Below are 15,605 nucleotides of genomic sequence, written 5' to 3'. Positions count from 1 at the left end.
CTGTAAACCCATGGTAACTGGAGGGCCCATAACTACAATTATGTGGTATTGTTTGAAAAATGGGACTATTTACTTAAATGTTATATATACAGAAAGAGAGATAAAATAAGCCTTATGCCTACTTGTTCATACTGACATCAACACTAGAGATCAGCCTCAAACATATAGGATTCAGTTGTTCCCAGCATGAGGGCATGATACAACTACAAACTTTCTCTCCCCTGCAGTCCCGGTCCTTGCACTCCATTGGTCAATTAGTGCTAGATCATACAGAGGCACATGTGGATCCTTTGCACCAACCAGCACATCAGATCCTGCTCAGCAATCATCTAGTGTCTCTTATCAATGCAGCAGCCACACCACCATATGCTCCAGGATCTCCTTGTATAGGCTGTGCCTTAGAACCACAATTTAGTCCATTGCTTTTTACTGCATTTGGAAACAGCAATCATGAATTGCACTGGAGGAATCATATCTTTGAACATGTACTTAACCCTTAGGAAAGCCTCCAACTTGACAGCACTGAAAGCCAAATTACTATTTGTCCACAGCTTGGTCCTACGTTTAAGGCACTGGTTTGAGACTCTAGATATCTGGATTCAAATCATAGCTCTGCCACCTCCTTCTTGTATGCTTTCCTCAGCTCCCAAGCTGTAAAATGGAGCTAATTGTTCCCTAACTCTCAAGGATGCTCTCATGTTAAATTCATTAGTGTCTGACTCTGTGGTGACAGGAGCCATATGAACATAAATGGGAACACTACAAGCTTCTTCAGACTGGCTATAAAAATATGCCTCATCAGGAAAACATCTAGATGGAAGGGTAACAACTTTTGTGATAATTTGATCAACGGCCTGTTGAATGACGTTGTCAACAAGTTCATATTGTTATTATCTGTCCAATAAAAATCAGACTGTGTCAACCAATACAGTTTCTATGGACCACTGAGCAGCCCACTGGTGGTAATGAATTTCGGACATTACTGAACTATTTTGATTTGAACAAGTTTCCGATTCCTATTGCCCATACCCTGAGTTGTTCAATCCCACTTCTTGATGTACACTGTTTTTAAGGCACACATTGAAAATCCTTCTTTGAGTCTCTATAGAAGCACAAATAAAATAGATGACATTTAACCTTAAGAGTTGCAGAAAATTGTCCACTACATCACAAGCATTGGTGAATGAGCTCCTCAAAGCATCCTGTTGTTTCATCTAGTAGACGGGCTCTAAATATCAAGACAGAATTAGCTGATTAGATTTACTTTGAAAAGTAAGCAAGCAGTATGTTAAGCAAATGTTGAATCTTGTATTTTTTTATTCCCTGATGTTCAATGTGCTTCTAGAAATCATACCAGTGCAGTAATTTTCAATCCCAATGAAGAGAAAAAGCAGAACAAAGCTCAAACATAAGAAAGCAAATACCATATACTCTATGCAGGTTTTTATACCATGCTCAAACTTTGGTATCTGAGCTACTTCTATAGCTCTCTTTCACTCTCAAACACATACATGCTGTTTAGCAAGCCCAAGCATTTATGAGGCCATTTAGCAGAGACACACATAGTCAAAGATGTCAAGGGGAGCATGGAGAGGTGTTCTGCAAATGTTCAAAAATCTGGGCTCAAAGATTTTTAGCTTGTTTGAATATTACCAGAAGAAGAAAATGGAGGATTATCTATATTTGCTAGAACTGATAGAAACAGAAGGAAAGCAAAATTCCAAAGAAGAAAAATAGCTTAAAGACATTTTAATGCAACACTGTTGGGTAATTTTCTAGTAGGTTAAATGCTCCTCAGATGTGCAGGACTTTTAGCCCTATGACTAAAAACTGATTATTCACAGAACACACTTAAGCATGGGCAATATCAGCCCCAAATCAGCCCATACCTCATCAGACAGTCAAAAAGACTGATTCTCCTTTTCTTCTTCCCTGCACATGGCACAGGAAGCAGCAGGGCACAAAGGTGGTTAAGCCATCTTTATGCCTGGGCCTCACCTCCCAGTGAGGTTTAGAGCTGTCTCTGGGCTGCTCTAAGTAAGTTGCATTGACTTGTAACAATCTTCTATGGGTTTTAATACTAGCACAGAAAAAACAGAGCAAATTATTCTCTAATCACATCCCCATGCTCTGTTGGCCTGCCTCCAAAACAGCCTCTTATTTCAGAAGCTGAGAGAGGCCAAGATAGTTATTTGGCTCTATCCTGGCAGGAGAACCTCCCTCAAGCATCCAAAAAGATTATTGTGGGGGTTATTTAACCCCCTTCATGCCACCAGAATAGCGTAAGAGAGAAACATCACAAGTGAGAACTGGAGCCAAAATAATAGTTTGATCTCTATACTCATTCACTCTTCTTTGTGCTTATACTGCTATTGTCAACACTTTCATTTGTAATGTCCAGTAGGAACTGGACCCTATTTCTATAAGCTGCACAACAATTGTCATTTTGTTGTGAACTTTCTGTCAAATTGACCTGGGACAGATTTATGTTAGCGACCTAGAAGAGAATGTTTTCCACAACTGTCAGCCTCCCTGCATTTTGTAATGTTTCTCTAAATGCTTTCTTGCAAATAAGTCATTCATGATATTGTAATAGTGCAGAATACAGTGTTTTACTAATCAGAGTTTTTATTTTCACTACAAAGCAAGTTTGCAGTATGAACAAGATTCAGATCTTTAATATACCATCTGTAGTTTTCATCCAAAAGCAAAGTAGTCTGAGGAAGAAGTGGTCATAAAAAGTGCTGAAAAGTACCAAATATTAGTTTTAACTCCTTTGAATGACATATTATTACAAGGGTATCATTTAAGTTTCACTGTTGTTGTGGTATTTTGATTTAAGAAGCTACTGTAACACTTTCCACACATTGCATCGGAATAATTTAATAAACACCCACTATATCTTCTGAAGACTATATTATTTCATGGGGGAGGAATAGCTCAGTGTTTGAGCATTGGCCTGCTAAACCCAGGGTTATGAGCTCCATCCTTGAAGGGGGCCAGTTGGGGATCTCGGACAAAATCAGTACTTGGTCCTGCTAGTGAAGGCAAGGGGCTGGACTTGATGACCTTTCAAGGGTCCCTTCCAGCTCTATGAGATAATATAATATATGGAGATATACCTAACTACTGGAACAATCTTGCTATAACCATTTCACAGTGGTGAATAAAGTATTTTTAATTAAAAGGCAGGTTAACATGCAGTAAATCCCAAAATGAAAGCATAATGCAGGACTCATAATTGGGCTTATATTATATAAAGTTCTCATGAATTATAGGATGAAAGGTACTATTTCAAGGATAGGGTGCACTCTCTTAGCATTGATTTAGGTCAAGATTTTCAAAAATGAAGTCAGTAGGAGCTGTGCAATGCTTGACATTTCCAAAGGTCATCCCAAGTATTTAGGAGTTTTAAACAAGATTTAGGAACCTAATTTTACACTCCTAGATTTGAAAATCTTGGATCTTCTGAACAGGAGTGGTAAAATGAAAGTGTACCACTTAAAGATAATTGGGAATCATTAAAGAACACCTTACTAGATGCCCAAAAAAGCCACAATCCCATATTCAACCGAGAAGGCAATACTCATAAAACAAACAAACAAATAAACCAAAAAAACACAAGTGGTTTAGAAGGGAAGGGAAGGCAGTTATAAAAATTATATGTATATAATCTTATAATATATATACACACAAATGTAAGAAAGGGGAAGCTGATAGTAATAAATAAAATCAGAAGTTAGAAATTATAGAAAACCAATAAGGGAAACCAAAAGATACAAGGCAAAATTGATCGCCAAGAGTTAAGGACAAAAAGAAGGATTTTAAAATATTATATATATATATTAGGAACAAAAGAAAACATCAAGATTGGATTTTTTTTTAAATGATATGCCCTAGGAATTATTCTGGGGAAATTCTATGGCCTGTGTTATACAAGAGGACTGATTAGATGATCACAATGGTTCCTTCTGGCCTTGGAATCTATTAGTCTATAAGAAGGAGACACCTAGGGAGCACCTGACATTCTGGAAGAGGCAGGAGTGGCAGAGCGCAGGCTCAGGATGATATTATTTGAGTTGGCAACATGTTATGAGGAGGAAAATTGTTTTCCAAAAAGAAGAGTCATGGCCCTATGATATTTAACATATTTATAAAGCAACAGTTCTGGAGAAATCCAGGGCCAAATTTAGACCCTGTAAGTAGTGTAAAGTAATGGTAAGTTAAATCCTTTTACACTACCTTAAACCCCCCTTCATGCTGGGGAATCAGAACAGGCTGTAAATGAAAATGAGGAGGGAATCAGTTTAGTTTACACATTCTTCTGGCACCTTGGTGTCAAATTACACCAATTTAGATGCCTTTAGATGTTAGTAGAGAGGGTGTGAGTATCACTAACGGGCTCTAACTCCATGTAAAGGGGTTTAATTTACACATCTCTATTGGATGTGGTTCCCAATCTGTAATTGTATGGAAAGCTGATGGCTGAGCTCTCCAAGCTTTCTGAAAGCACTGCAGTAAGAGAGATTTTTGGAAGCTGAACCCAAATGCACTATGTCTGAATACTTATTGCAAGGTGACCTAGGTAGCAAAGAGAGGATATCGCAAACTCTCACACTATGCAGTGAACACAGCATTGTTATACCACCACATCTGAACCGTTTCTCAATGGCTGGTTTATTTTACTACACAAGGAAAAGCAACTGACATCGTATAACCACTGCTATTCAGATTAGTGTTGGTTGAAAAAAGTTGAAAAGTAAAGTATTATTTATCTGTAAATATATTCATATTGTGGTCATGTTTACTGCATCGATGCTTTCTCCGCAGCTGAAATGTAATTCTGTGCTGCATAAAAAACTCCCACAGGCATGCTAGTTGTTTGCTACTTCAGATGGCCACTGCAAAGTAACTAGAGATTTTTTTGCCCATTGTCAACAGCTCTCAGAGGGGACTGCACAGAATTAGTTATGATTTATTAATTCAAACCATCTGCAGAAACAACATTTTTGGGGGGACAATAAGGTTAAAAATATCAAATAGATGTAAACTAGCTTTGATTATGCTGCTTCCTCAGCCAAATGCTGGCAAACCACTGTACAGAAAAAACTCTTCAAAACCACTCTTTCCAGTAGTTCATCCAGACTCCCAGATAACTGCTATAAGAAATCCCCTTGATTTATATACATCCTCACTTTTATTGTATTAACACAGTGATTCTCAGGGAGACACTATTCCTCCTGGATGTCTCAAATACCTACTGCTTCACTTCATGCCCTTTTGTGGTTGGGCAGGTCTCCTTTTTGCCCCTCCTCAAATGGCTAGTGGTGCTATCTAGGAGTGGTCCTGGTGCTCAGAGGAACTCAAGGATCAGACCCCAACTCACAAGCAGCAGTGGGGTGCTCCTATAGTAGCCCCAATTTGTCCTTTAATCACGAACAGTGAAATACATGAAAGAGAAATTAAATCTTATTATCTTTGTACAAAAATCCCACATCTTATATCTCAGTATCTTTCCCTTAAGTTTTAGTTTAGATTTTCTCTGGTTTCCCCTAATTTTCCGTTCTGCAGCTACTCCAGATAATACAATATAGATTTTATGATCTATATACAATATAGATCATAAAATAAAATAAAAACAATACATCTCTACCCCTATATAACGCGACCCGATATAAAACAAATTCGGATATAATGCGGTAAAGCAGCACTCCGGGGGGGGGGGCGCGGGTGTGTGCACTCCGGTGGATCAAAGCAAGTTCGATATAACGTGGTTTCACCTAAGATTTTTTTGGCTCCCGAGGACAGCGTTATATCGAGGTAGAGGTGTACTTAGCTCTTAGTAGACCTCAAAGCATGTCAAAGAAGTTCAGTATGATTATACCCATTTTTACAGATGGGGAAACTGTGGCGCAGAAGAGTGACATGGCTTGTCCAAGGTCACCCAGGAGATCGGTGGCAGAACCAAAAATAGAATCAAAGTATTCCGAGTCCCAGCCCTGTGCTTTAACCACTAGGAAACATTGCCTCCCATTACTTACAGAAACTCACTGCAGACATTTCATTATTAATATCCTGGTTTTCATTAGCCTTTCCGGAATTTCTTAGGTCATCAGACAGTGCACTAGAAACATGTGGCTATCAAGCCATCTGCTTTTACTACAAGGACCCAGCAATTATCTGCTCATGGATAACCTGGTGAATGGGATATCTTGGTGCTCACCACCTCTGAAAATCAGGTCACAAATTCTTAAAGTTGGGTGAGCAAAACTGACTGTATAATAAAAGACAGCTTTTGAAAACGAGGGCCTTAGCCTCTCTTCATCTCACTTTATCCATTGATAACTCAAGGATACCACACCTACAGGGATGTTGTGAGGCACCATTAATATTTGTAAGTTGCTTAGCAATACTCAGCTAATATGTTTGCATTTTACCTTTCATTTGGTTTGGAGAGGGGACCATATGTACTAGTAAAAATTGGCCAACTACCGTTGGGAAATACTGACTGGAGTGGCCATGGAATTCAGTTTGAAATTCAAATGCATTTAAAAAAAAACCCAACACCACACTTCTTACTACATCTTTAGAGCAAAGCTGCAATTTCACCAGTAACAGGGACCTGCCCTATCCACTGACCATGCAGGATGAAAATGCTCTAGTGCCTCTATTTATTTCACATCTGCCATTGTGCTGTTCCAGCATTTTCTAATCAGTGCAAGAACAGTTGCACTGTTCTTTCATCATCATAATATACCCTCACAATCATTATAATGTTATTGAGAGTATAAGAGAATGAGGGATGAATATGTCAATAAGCGACAGAAAGGTGAGCATGAAGAATCTTTTGGTAGGCACCTAAGGGTACACTATAAAGCACAAGGGAACAGACTAATAAAGAATACATTGTAGCAGTTAATTACTCATCGTTTTTGTGGTTCAGTAATTTAAATTATATTAAAAACTTTTTATAAACCAGTTTTGTGGGATTTTATGTAATGTAGTCTTCTATTATAGAAAAGTAGTTCCTAGAAGAAGGAGAATAGAAAATATTATGGATAAAGGAAGTGGTCACGGATTATCAGGGTCAGAGATTATCTTCCTAGCCCATTCCCAGTTCAAAACAGCATGAGAGCATTCAACATGATGGGGATTGGGATTTTTCTGTTATTTTTAAGCAGTGGGGTGGTCCTTACTGAGCATTATTTTGAGCTGGGACATTATCCAAAAGGCCCATCCAGTCAGAAAGTGGCTTTGGATAATCAGTGTCCACTACCAGACTTATTTTCTTTTCTTTTTACTGCAACACTCATGTAGTAACAACAAAAAATTCTGTGGAGCACTCGGCAATATGTGCAGGCTGTGCTCCAGTTTGTAATTACAGGCAGGCAAAGTAATTGCACCCACAAAAATCTTCCTGTGAATTCTGATTTTGTGAACTTTCACAGTGATGTTTAGCAGCCTCCCCTCTGCCTCTGTTTTCCTCAAGTTGCAATTATCTGAAGAGAAAGATTTCCTTCCTCTATCTCTTTTCACTAATCCTCACCATTATGCAATCATATCAGGGAGATTCATCTGAGGGATTGAGTCACCCCTGAGGAGATATGAAAACATGGTTTCTTTGAATTCGGCATGTAAGCATGTAGTAGTGACATATTCCTCTGATCCCATAAAATGATTTATGTATGGTTTCTTATCTCCTATGTTCCCCATATGGGGCAGGATCCTCCACTGCTAAAGTCAATGTGATATTTTCTTTTGCTTTTAATGGGAGCAAGGTTGAGGCCTTAGTGCTTGGAAGTTTAGTAATAAGGCATATAAAAGAAGAGATTGGTTAGCCTCAGAATGACTGTATCACAAAACGTGTTGATTTTCTTTAGAGTTTCCAATGGCAAATGCTTTTTATAGAACTTCTTAAGATGTTGGTTGCTATTTACCTTTCTACAACATAGCAAAGTCATGGCTCTTTCTCTCTTAAACTTAAGTTTTCACTGTACAGGATGGATAGTACAACTTCACCAGATGTAGTACCTGCTGCTGGAGTTGGGCTCATGTACACAAATATTTAGCATTTGCAGCAGGCTGCAGTGTGAATGTACCCTGCTGCAGACCGACTACATGGACATTAACAATTCATTATAGTGCTTTGATCTAGTCCCATTTCAAAGAGGACTAAATCAAAGCAAACACATGAACCATTAATGTGCATCAGCAGGGTGCACACAGTTAGTCCATGGCAGGCTAGTGTGGGGTAGATTCGTAAATTAACTTTCTACCAACTAAATATCTGTGTAGACAAGCCCTGAGTTTCTGCACTTTGTGATGGTTTGTGTAGGACTTTCATGTCCCTTCCTGCAATCAGTGGCATGGTTTCCATAGTCTTGTGTTTTGCAAAGCAATAATACACATTAAATTCTGGCATAATAGACCATAGCATCTCTGCTAACAGGTGGTAGGTATAGGCAAGTGATAATAAAACTTATGTTATTCAGTGCTAATGTGGTTACCTACAATGACGCTTGTCTCACTCTTTCAGATACAACTTTTAGATAATGTTTGCACCTCTTAGCTCAGAGAGCCGAGCTCAAACAGAAGTTATAGACTTCATGCAGGAATGACTGAGGGTACGTCTACACTACGGGACTATTCCGAATTTGCATAAACCGGTTTTGTAAAACAGATTGTATAAAATCGAGTGCGCGCGGCCCACTAAACACATTAAATCGGTGGTGTGCGTCCACGGTCCGAGGCTAGCATCGACTTCTGGAGCGTTGCACTGTGGGTAGCTATTCCGTAGCTATCCCATAGTTCCCGCAGCCTCCCCTGCCCCTTGGAATTTCCGGGTTGAGATGGGGCAAAAATCATTGTCGCGGGTGGTTCTGGGTAAATGTCGTCAGTCACTCCTTCCTCTGGGAAAGCAACGGCAGACAAGCATTTCGCGGCTTTTTTCCCTGGATTGCCCTGGCAGATGCCATAGCATGGCAATCATGGAGCCTGTTTTGCCTTTTGTGACTGTCACTGTATGTGTACTAGATGCCGCTGACAGAGGCGATTCAGCAGCGCTACACAGCAGCATGCTTTTGCTTTTGCATGACAGCAGAGATGGTTACCAGCCATACTGTACCATCTACCAATCCATAAATTGGTAAAAAGATGATCATGGTTACCAGTCCTTTTGCACTGCACCATCTGTTGCTGTCATAAGTGCCCCTGGCTGCTCTTAGTCAGGGGCGCAAAAGTCAAAATTGGGAATGACTCCCTGAGTCAATTCCTCCTTTTTGGAATCTAAAAATAGAATCAGTCCTGTCTAGAATTTGGGCAAGTGTACTAGAGAACCACTGTATCATAGAACCAGAGAGCACAGCTGCTCTGTGTCAGATCCAGCAGAAATTATGAGCTGTATGCTATTCACAGGGGGTGCTCCTGCAACAACCCCACCTGTTGATTCCATTCTTCCCCCAGCCTTCCTGGGCTACCGTAACATTGTCCTCCCACTTGTGTGATGAAGTAATAAAGAATGCAAGAATAAGACACAGTGACTTGTTAGTGAGAAATGAGTGGAAGGCAACCTCCAGCTGCTATGATAGTCCAGACAGGACATTAAGAAGTGTGGAGGAGAGGAGCCCAGCATCGCGCTGCTAGTCCAGGGGCAATTGAATCTTTTCTTTACACATGAAGGGTGGGGGCTGATGGAGCTCAGCCCCCTGTTGCTATGATGAAGACGGTTACCAGCCATTCTGCACCATCTACCAGGAAAAATTAGAGCCAGGCGCCCTTGATAGACCTAACGGATGCTAGTCGGCATGGTTACCAGTCCTTTTGCACTGCCCCATGTGCCAATAGGCTGATGATGACGATGGGTATCAGTCTTATTGTACCGTCAGCCACCCATGGCGGGGGGGGGGAGCAAAGATGTTGGTGTTGAGTGCTGCAGCATCGTGTCTATCTGCAGCATTCAGTAAAGATAGGGTGACATGTAAAAGAGTCAAGAGAAGATTGTTTTCCCTTTCACTTCTGGGGGTGGGTGAGGGGTGCGTAAATTGCCGAGCTATGCCCTGACCCACCGCGGACACGGTGTTTGACCCTAGAAGCATTTGGAGCTCAGCCAAGAATGCAAATGCTTTTCGGAGACTGCAGGAACTGTGGGATAGCTTGAGTCCTCCAGTCCATGAGCGTCCATTTGATTCTTTGGCTTTCCGTTACGCTTGTCACGCAGCAATGCGCTGAGTCCCTGCTATGGCGTCTGTCTGGAGATTTTTTTAAAATGATTTTGAATTTCGTCTTCTGTAACGGAGCGCTGATAGAACAGATTTGCCTGCCCTTACTGCGATCACATCCGCATGGTCCATGCTGGAGCTCTTTTTTTTATTTTGATTTCGGACTGCATCGCCACCCGTGCTGATCGGAGCTCCACGCTGGGCAAACAGGAAATATTCAAAAGTTCGCGGGGCTTTTCCTGTCTACCTGGCCACTGCATCCGAGTTCAGATTGCTGTCCAGAGCGGTCAGTGGTGCACTGTGGGATACCGCCCAGAGGCCAATACTGTCGATTTGCGGCCACACTAAACCTAATCCGATATGGTAATACCGATACTAGCGCTACTCCTCTCGTTAGGGAGGAGTACAGAAACCGGTTTAAAGAGCCCTTTATATCGATATAAAGGGCCTCTCAGTGTGGACGGGTGTGGCGTTAAATCGGTTTTACGCTCCTAAAACCGGTTTAAACGCCTAGTGTAGACCAGGCTTGAGTGTGGTTCTGTGCCTGTGTTACGAAGAAGGTCATACTAGATGATTAGAACAATCCCGTCTAGTCTTAAAATCTATTCTTCTGGCCTAAGTTTCTTCCTTTCATCTTTTAACTACTGCACTTCTTTTGGTGGTGCCCTGCAGCATGTTATACAAATGTTCCTGAACTGCATGATCTTCTCCAAACACCACTTTTTCTTCACCCGTAGGGACAGGGCTGGATTTAGGGACAGGCGACCCAGGAACCAGTCAATCAGTGAGATATAAGACTGAACTGAAGTGAAGTGAGAGCCCAGCTGTGATATTGTGAACCTTGTGAAAGTGTATTTGTGTTTTAAGACTCAAAGAGTGTAAGTAGGAGAGTTTTTTGAAGCTCAGGCTGATTAAAACATATCTTCAATTGACAATGGCTGACGAGAGAGACCTCACTTGCTATTTTATCACTTGAAAATGCCTTTGGCCAGTCTTTGGATATCTGACCCTTTGCTTCAGTTCATAAGAGCAAAGGAAAGAAAAGTGACCTTTTGAACCAAAGGACTAGGGTTAACATTCTAAGGCCGTCACCAGCTGTAAACACTATTTAATACTGGTCCACCCAAAGTTGGTACACAGTTCAATTTCTTGATGTTAATACATTTCAATTATTCTTAAAGAGTTTCTATATGCTTAGAGGAAATGATTTTTTATTTGCTTATATATGGCATGAATAAATACAGCTTTAAAGATCCTAGCCTGCATCGTGCATCTTATATGACGGATCAATCATTCATGAAAATTGTGCAAAGTCATGACATGGGCTAAAAATGTAATAAAAATAAGGTATTCAGAAGTTTAACATATGGGGGGGCACCACATGTAACAGTAGTAACAATGGTTTTCTTTTCATTCTGTATAAAGGTATATATGAGTTACTGAGTCATAACAGTAGCCTGCCTCCTTTCCTGCCTCCCCATAGTGCCAATGCCACTCAGATCCCAATACATTCCTCTCTTTAAAAATTCAGTGGGTATCAAAATCACAGGAGAAACAGCACATTCCACTTTGAATAGCTGATTGACATCTCTCTTCAGAATCCAGCACACCAGTTCATTGTCATCTTCTTGTTCTCCTGACTCCTTGTAAACATGAGAATAACTGTCTCCTTATCTATGTCCCTATACAATCTGCCCATCACTATTTCATTTCCTCAACTACCAGTAGAGAATTTGCTGAGGAACTTGGATGCAATCCTGCTTCCACTGAACTTAATGGCAAAGCTCCCACTGACTTCTATGGGAGCATGAGCTGCTTATTTGTTTGCAGTCCTGTAACATTCTCCTTCCTTAATATTCCTGTCACCAGTACTGGTGCTGCTCCTGTTTATCCTTTTGCTCACCTCTATGGCACGGAAATAGTATTCACACATTGATGGACATTTGAGGAATAAATGGCTGAGAAAGTGCTTCTGTTACTATACCTTCATGCAGCATCTTTTCAGAGGTCACTTTCTGAAGATTTTTATTTCCTTCCCTGGTTTATTCACTTCTTCCTCTAGCTATCCATCCTTATACCTATCTTTATGACTGAAGAGAAAAAAAACACACACACCCCTTTCCACAAAATGATTTAATAAAATAGCAAGGAAGAATAAGGTGTTGAAGAGATGGGCATGGTGTAACACAAAAATTCAGTAGAACCACCAGATCATCAGGAACCCAACAAATAAAAATGCTTCATTTGGCATGTAAGTCAACATTTGTTGAGAAAAAAATGTGTTCTGCCAAATGAAAATGCTGGATGCTGTTACTAGTTTAAAAAGATAATTTTTTCCCTTGGCTACCTAAATGGCTATATTTTTTTACTTCATAGTTAAAAGCCTTCAGTTGGGGATTTTATACTTCGGAATTTTGCTTTTAAAGAAAAAATTGAATGCGTCTGTTACTGAGAATATATGACGATGGCCAGTGCTGGCGGGAACTACTGAGGAAACAAAAGGGTGGCATTTTAAATTTTCAACAGTCTAGAAAACCTTAGACTTTTAATAGTGTTCACCTGCAGCCACCACTGTTTACAACTAATTAAAACTCTCAATTATGCTTCTTGATTAAAAAAGCAAGTTAAAAAAACAGCCTCATCCATCCTGCTGAATCCAAAGGCCAGCTAAAATGTGGATGTTAAAATGTTGAGAGATGAGAACCGGCAGAAAGGCAGATCTGGGAGTGGGAAAGAGAGGAGAGAGAGCAGGAGAGGGGGAAGAAAGGGAAGGAAATAATTGTAGAATTTACAATATCTAATCCCAAACTTCTTACTCAGATCCAGCTGCTACTGACTTTAGTGGGAGTTTGACCTAGGTAAAGTACCTGGATTAGGTCAGAAATCACTAGAATATTCCCTGTGGAACAAGGTGACATGAGCTACCAGTACAATGTCATGGCCATAAGGGCTAAATACAGTCCTTGGATTTATAACGAGTGGGATATTGAATAGGAGTCAAGAGGTTATATTATCTCTGTACTGGGCACTAGTACAACTACTGCTGGAATACTGTGTTCTATTCTGGTTTCCACAATTCAAGAAGGATGTTGAAAAATTGGAGTGGGCTCAGAGAGAAATGCCACAAGAATGATTAAAGAATTGGAAAACATGACATAGTGATAGAATAGACTGAGCTCCTTAAGTCTCTTTTGAAAAAAGAAGGTTAAGGGCAACTCAATTACAGACTAGAAGTATTAAAAGGGGAACAAAACTTTGATAAAGGGTTCTTCATTTTAGCAAACTAAGGTACAAGATCCAACAGCTGGATGTTGAAACTAGACAAATTCAGATTGGAAATAAGGCACAATTTTTCAAATAGTGAGGGTAATTAACCATTGAAACCTACGATGGTTGCTATGGATTCTCTAAAAATGGCCAGTGATAAATAAAGGTTGGATGTTTTTCTAAAACATTTGTTCTAGGCAAACTGGAATTAATTCAGAGAAGTCCGATGCCATGTGCTATGCAGGATGATCTCACTGGTCTGTTCTGGCTATACAGTCTCTGAATCTATGAGATTGTTAAGGCCAGGAAGGGGAAACAAGATGTTCTGTGGTCCTAGATGGTATAGAAGGAAGGTTGCAAGCCTGAAAGAAAATGGGGTTGAGAGAGCTTCAAGCATAACATTGGAAAGGAAAGATAAAAGGCAGGTCAGTGGGCCATAGCTTTGAAAATTTGTTTAAGGCTCACATAAGCATCCATACCAGGATAAAATATAGATTTTGTTTTGTTTTGTTTTTTGTTTTGCAAAAATGTTCATTACAAATGTTCCCTTTTGGTTTAAACCAACTCTTACCTAGAGTCTAGGATGCTTTTACAAAATGGATTCTCTAAAATCCTTTGTGGCTGTTTAGTCACAGCCCCACATGCACAGGGAAAGTATACTGCCTGAGGGAAATCTCCAGGAAGCCCATGTCCAGAGCTCTGGAAAATATGGCCTAGGCAACATCTTTCCAGGATTCAATAATATGGCATAGGCAATATCTGACCAGGGCTGCAGTACCCACCAGTCATGTCAGAAACATCACAAGATGGACTGGTATCCAAAGGAGAGTGAAAGTTCGCAACTATGAAAGATGGAAGGTGGTAGCGAACAACCTCTGCATTGAGGATGTCAGCTGAAGAGAGAGACAGAGAATCCATTTCCTTTGCATGAGGTGTTCTCTATGGGTTGGTATAGAAGGATGGGGCCATGGACCTCTACTGTTTGGGAAGGTTAGTGGTGCTGTAGGCACTAGCCTTGTGCTGTCCTAGTTCTCTGTGACCAAAATGACTTTGATTGTGTCCAGACCTCTCAAAAGTGTACTAGAGGGGAAAGGCTCCTTGTGGCCTCTTCCTACCCTCTTTTTTAGGTCTGTACAGTGCTGGGCACAGTCAATCCTTCCTATGTTGGCCTATTGTTAGCTTTTAACACTGTGTTCTGGTGACATATACAACAAACATGGCTTTATCACATATACTTAGGTACAGCTATGACCATTTTCTTATTTTATGCAGCTGGCTCTTCAGATTCACCCTCTTTCCCACATTATTAATTTCCACAATTCCCTCTCTAAAATGTATTACAGCAACTCTTCTCTGACTGAAGAAGTCTCTTTCAAGAGTTTATCAATGATGCTTTGTACTTTGAACACAAAGTCACTTGAGAATAATGCAAGGCACATAAAAAACCCACAAAATAAAGATAGCTAAGGATACAGAACTGGGGAACAAACCTTACACGTGTGTGAAAGAAAACACAAGTTATTAGACCACACAGGGCTAGCTTGGTGAAGTTCTATGGCCTATGTTATATACAGGAAATCAGACTAGATATTCTAATGGTCCTTTCTGGCCTTAAAAAACACTGCACTGTAAAAACAGGGGATTACACAAAGACCACATCTGATCTGTGCAGAAAGGCTACCTTTCTTTAAGTGTCATAGGGACTATCACATAATCTAGTAATTCTGGAAGATGATCAATAACCAAATGAAATATATTAATGGGACACATCCACTAATGGACCTTTGCTCATTTTACTCATTGTAAGATTCTGAATTGAAAGAGGATGTTATCTAGTCCCCAGGTTACCACTATGGATTTAGATGCACAACAGCTTTACAAGGGAAGAAGAAAAATCCTCCCACACTATTACAATGGTACAGCTTTACCTGAGACATGGCAACAATGGATAAGCAGACACAAAGTGCAAGACAGCAATTAGAACATCACTTTAAAATGTTTCAGCTAAACATAACACTACAAAAGGAACCACAGACATTCTTCTGATTTTACTGAACCAGCATCTGCTTTAACAATGTAGCGAGGAATAAGAATAAGAATAGAAAGCCTGGTGTGTATTTT

At 40.2% G+C, this 15,605-nt stretch overlaps 1 long non-coding RNA gene across 1 annotated transcript in view; it reads right to left on the bottom strand.

Moving 5' to 3' along the window:
- Window positions 1-231: 231 nt before the first annotated feature.
- Window positions 232-15,605, bottom strand: part of LOC123375077 — a 123,279-nt gene continuing 107,905 nt past the window's right edge. Inside the window, exon 5 of the long non-coding RNA XR_006581307.1 lies at window positions 232-1,228. This is a non-coding gene — a long non-coding RNA (uncharacterized LOC123375077). The remainder of the gene's footprint in view (window positions 1,229-15,605) is intronic.

The sequence above is a fragment of the Mauremys mutica genome, chromosome 7, assembly GCF_020497125.1.
Source record: "Mauremys mutica isolate MM-2020 ecotype Southern chromosome 7, ASM2049712v1, whole genome shotgun sequence".
Classification (NCBI taxonomy): Eukaryota; Metazoa; Chordata; order Testudines; family Geoemydidae; genus Mauremys; species Mauremys mutica.
This window is presented reverse-complemented; position numbering and strand designations above follow the sequence as displayed.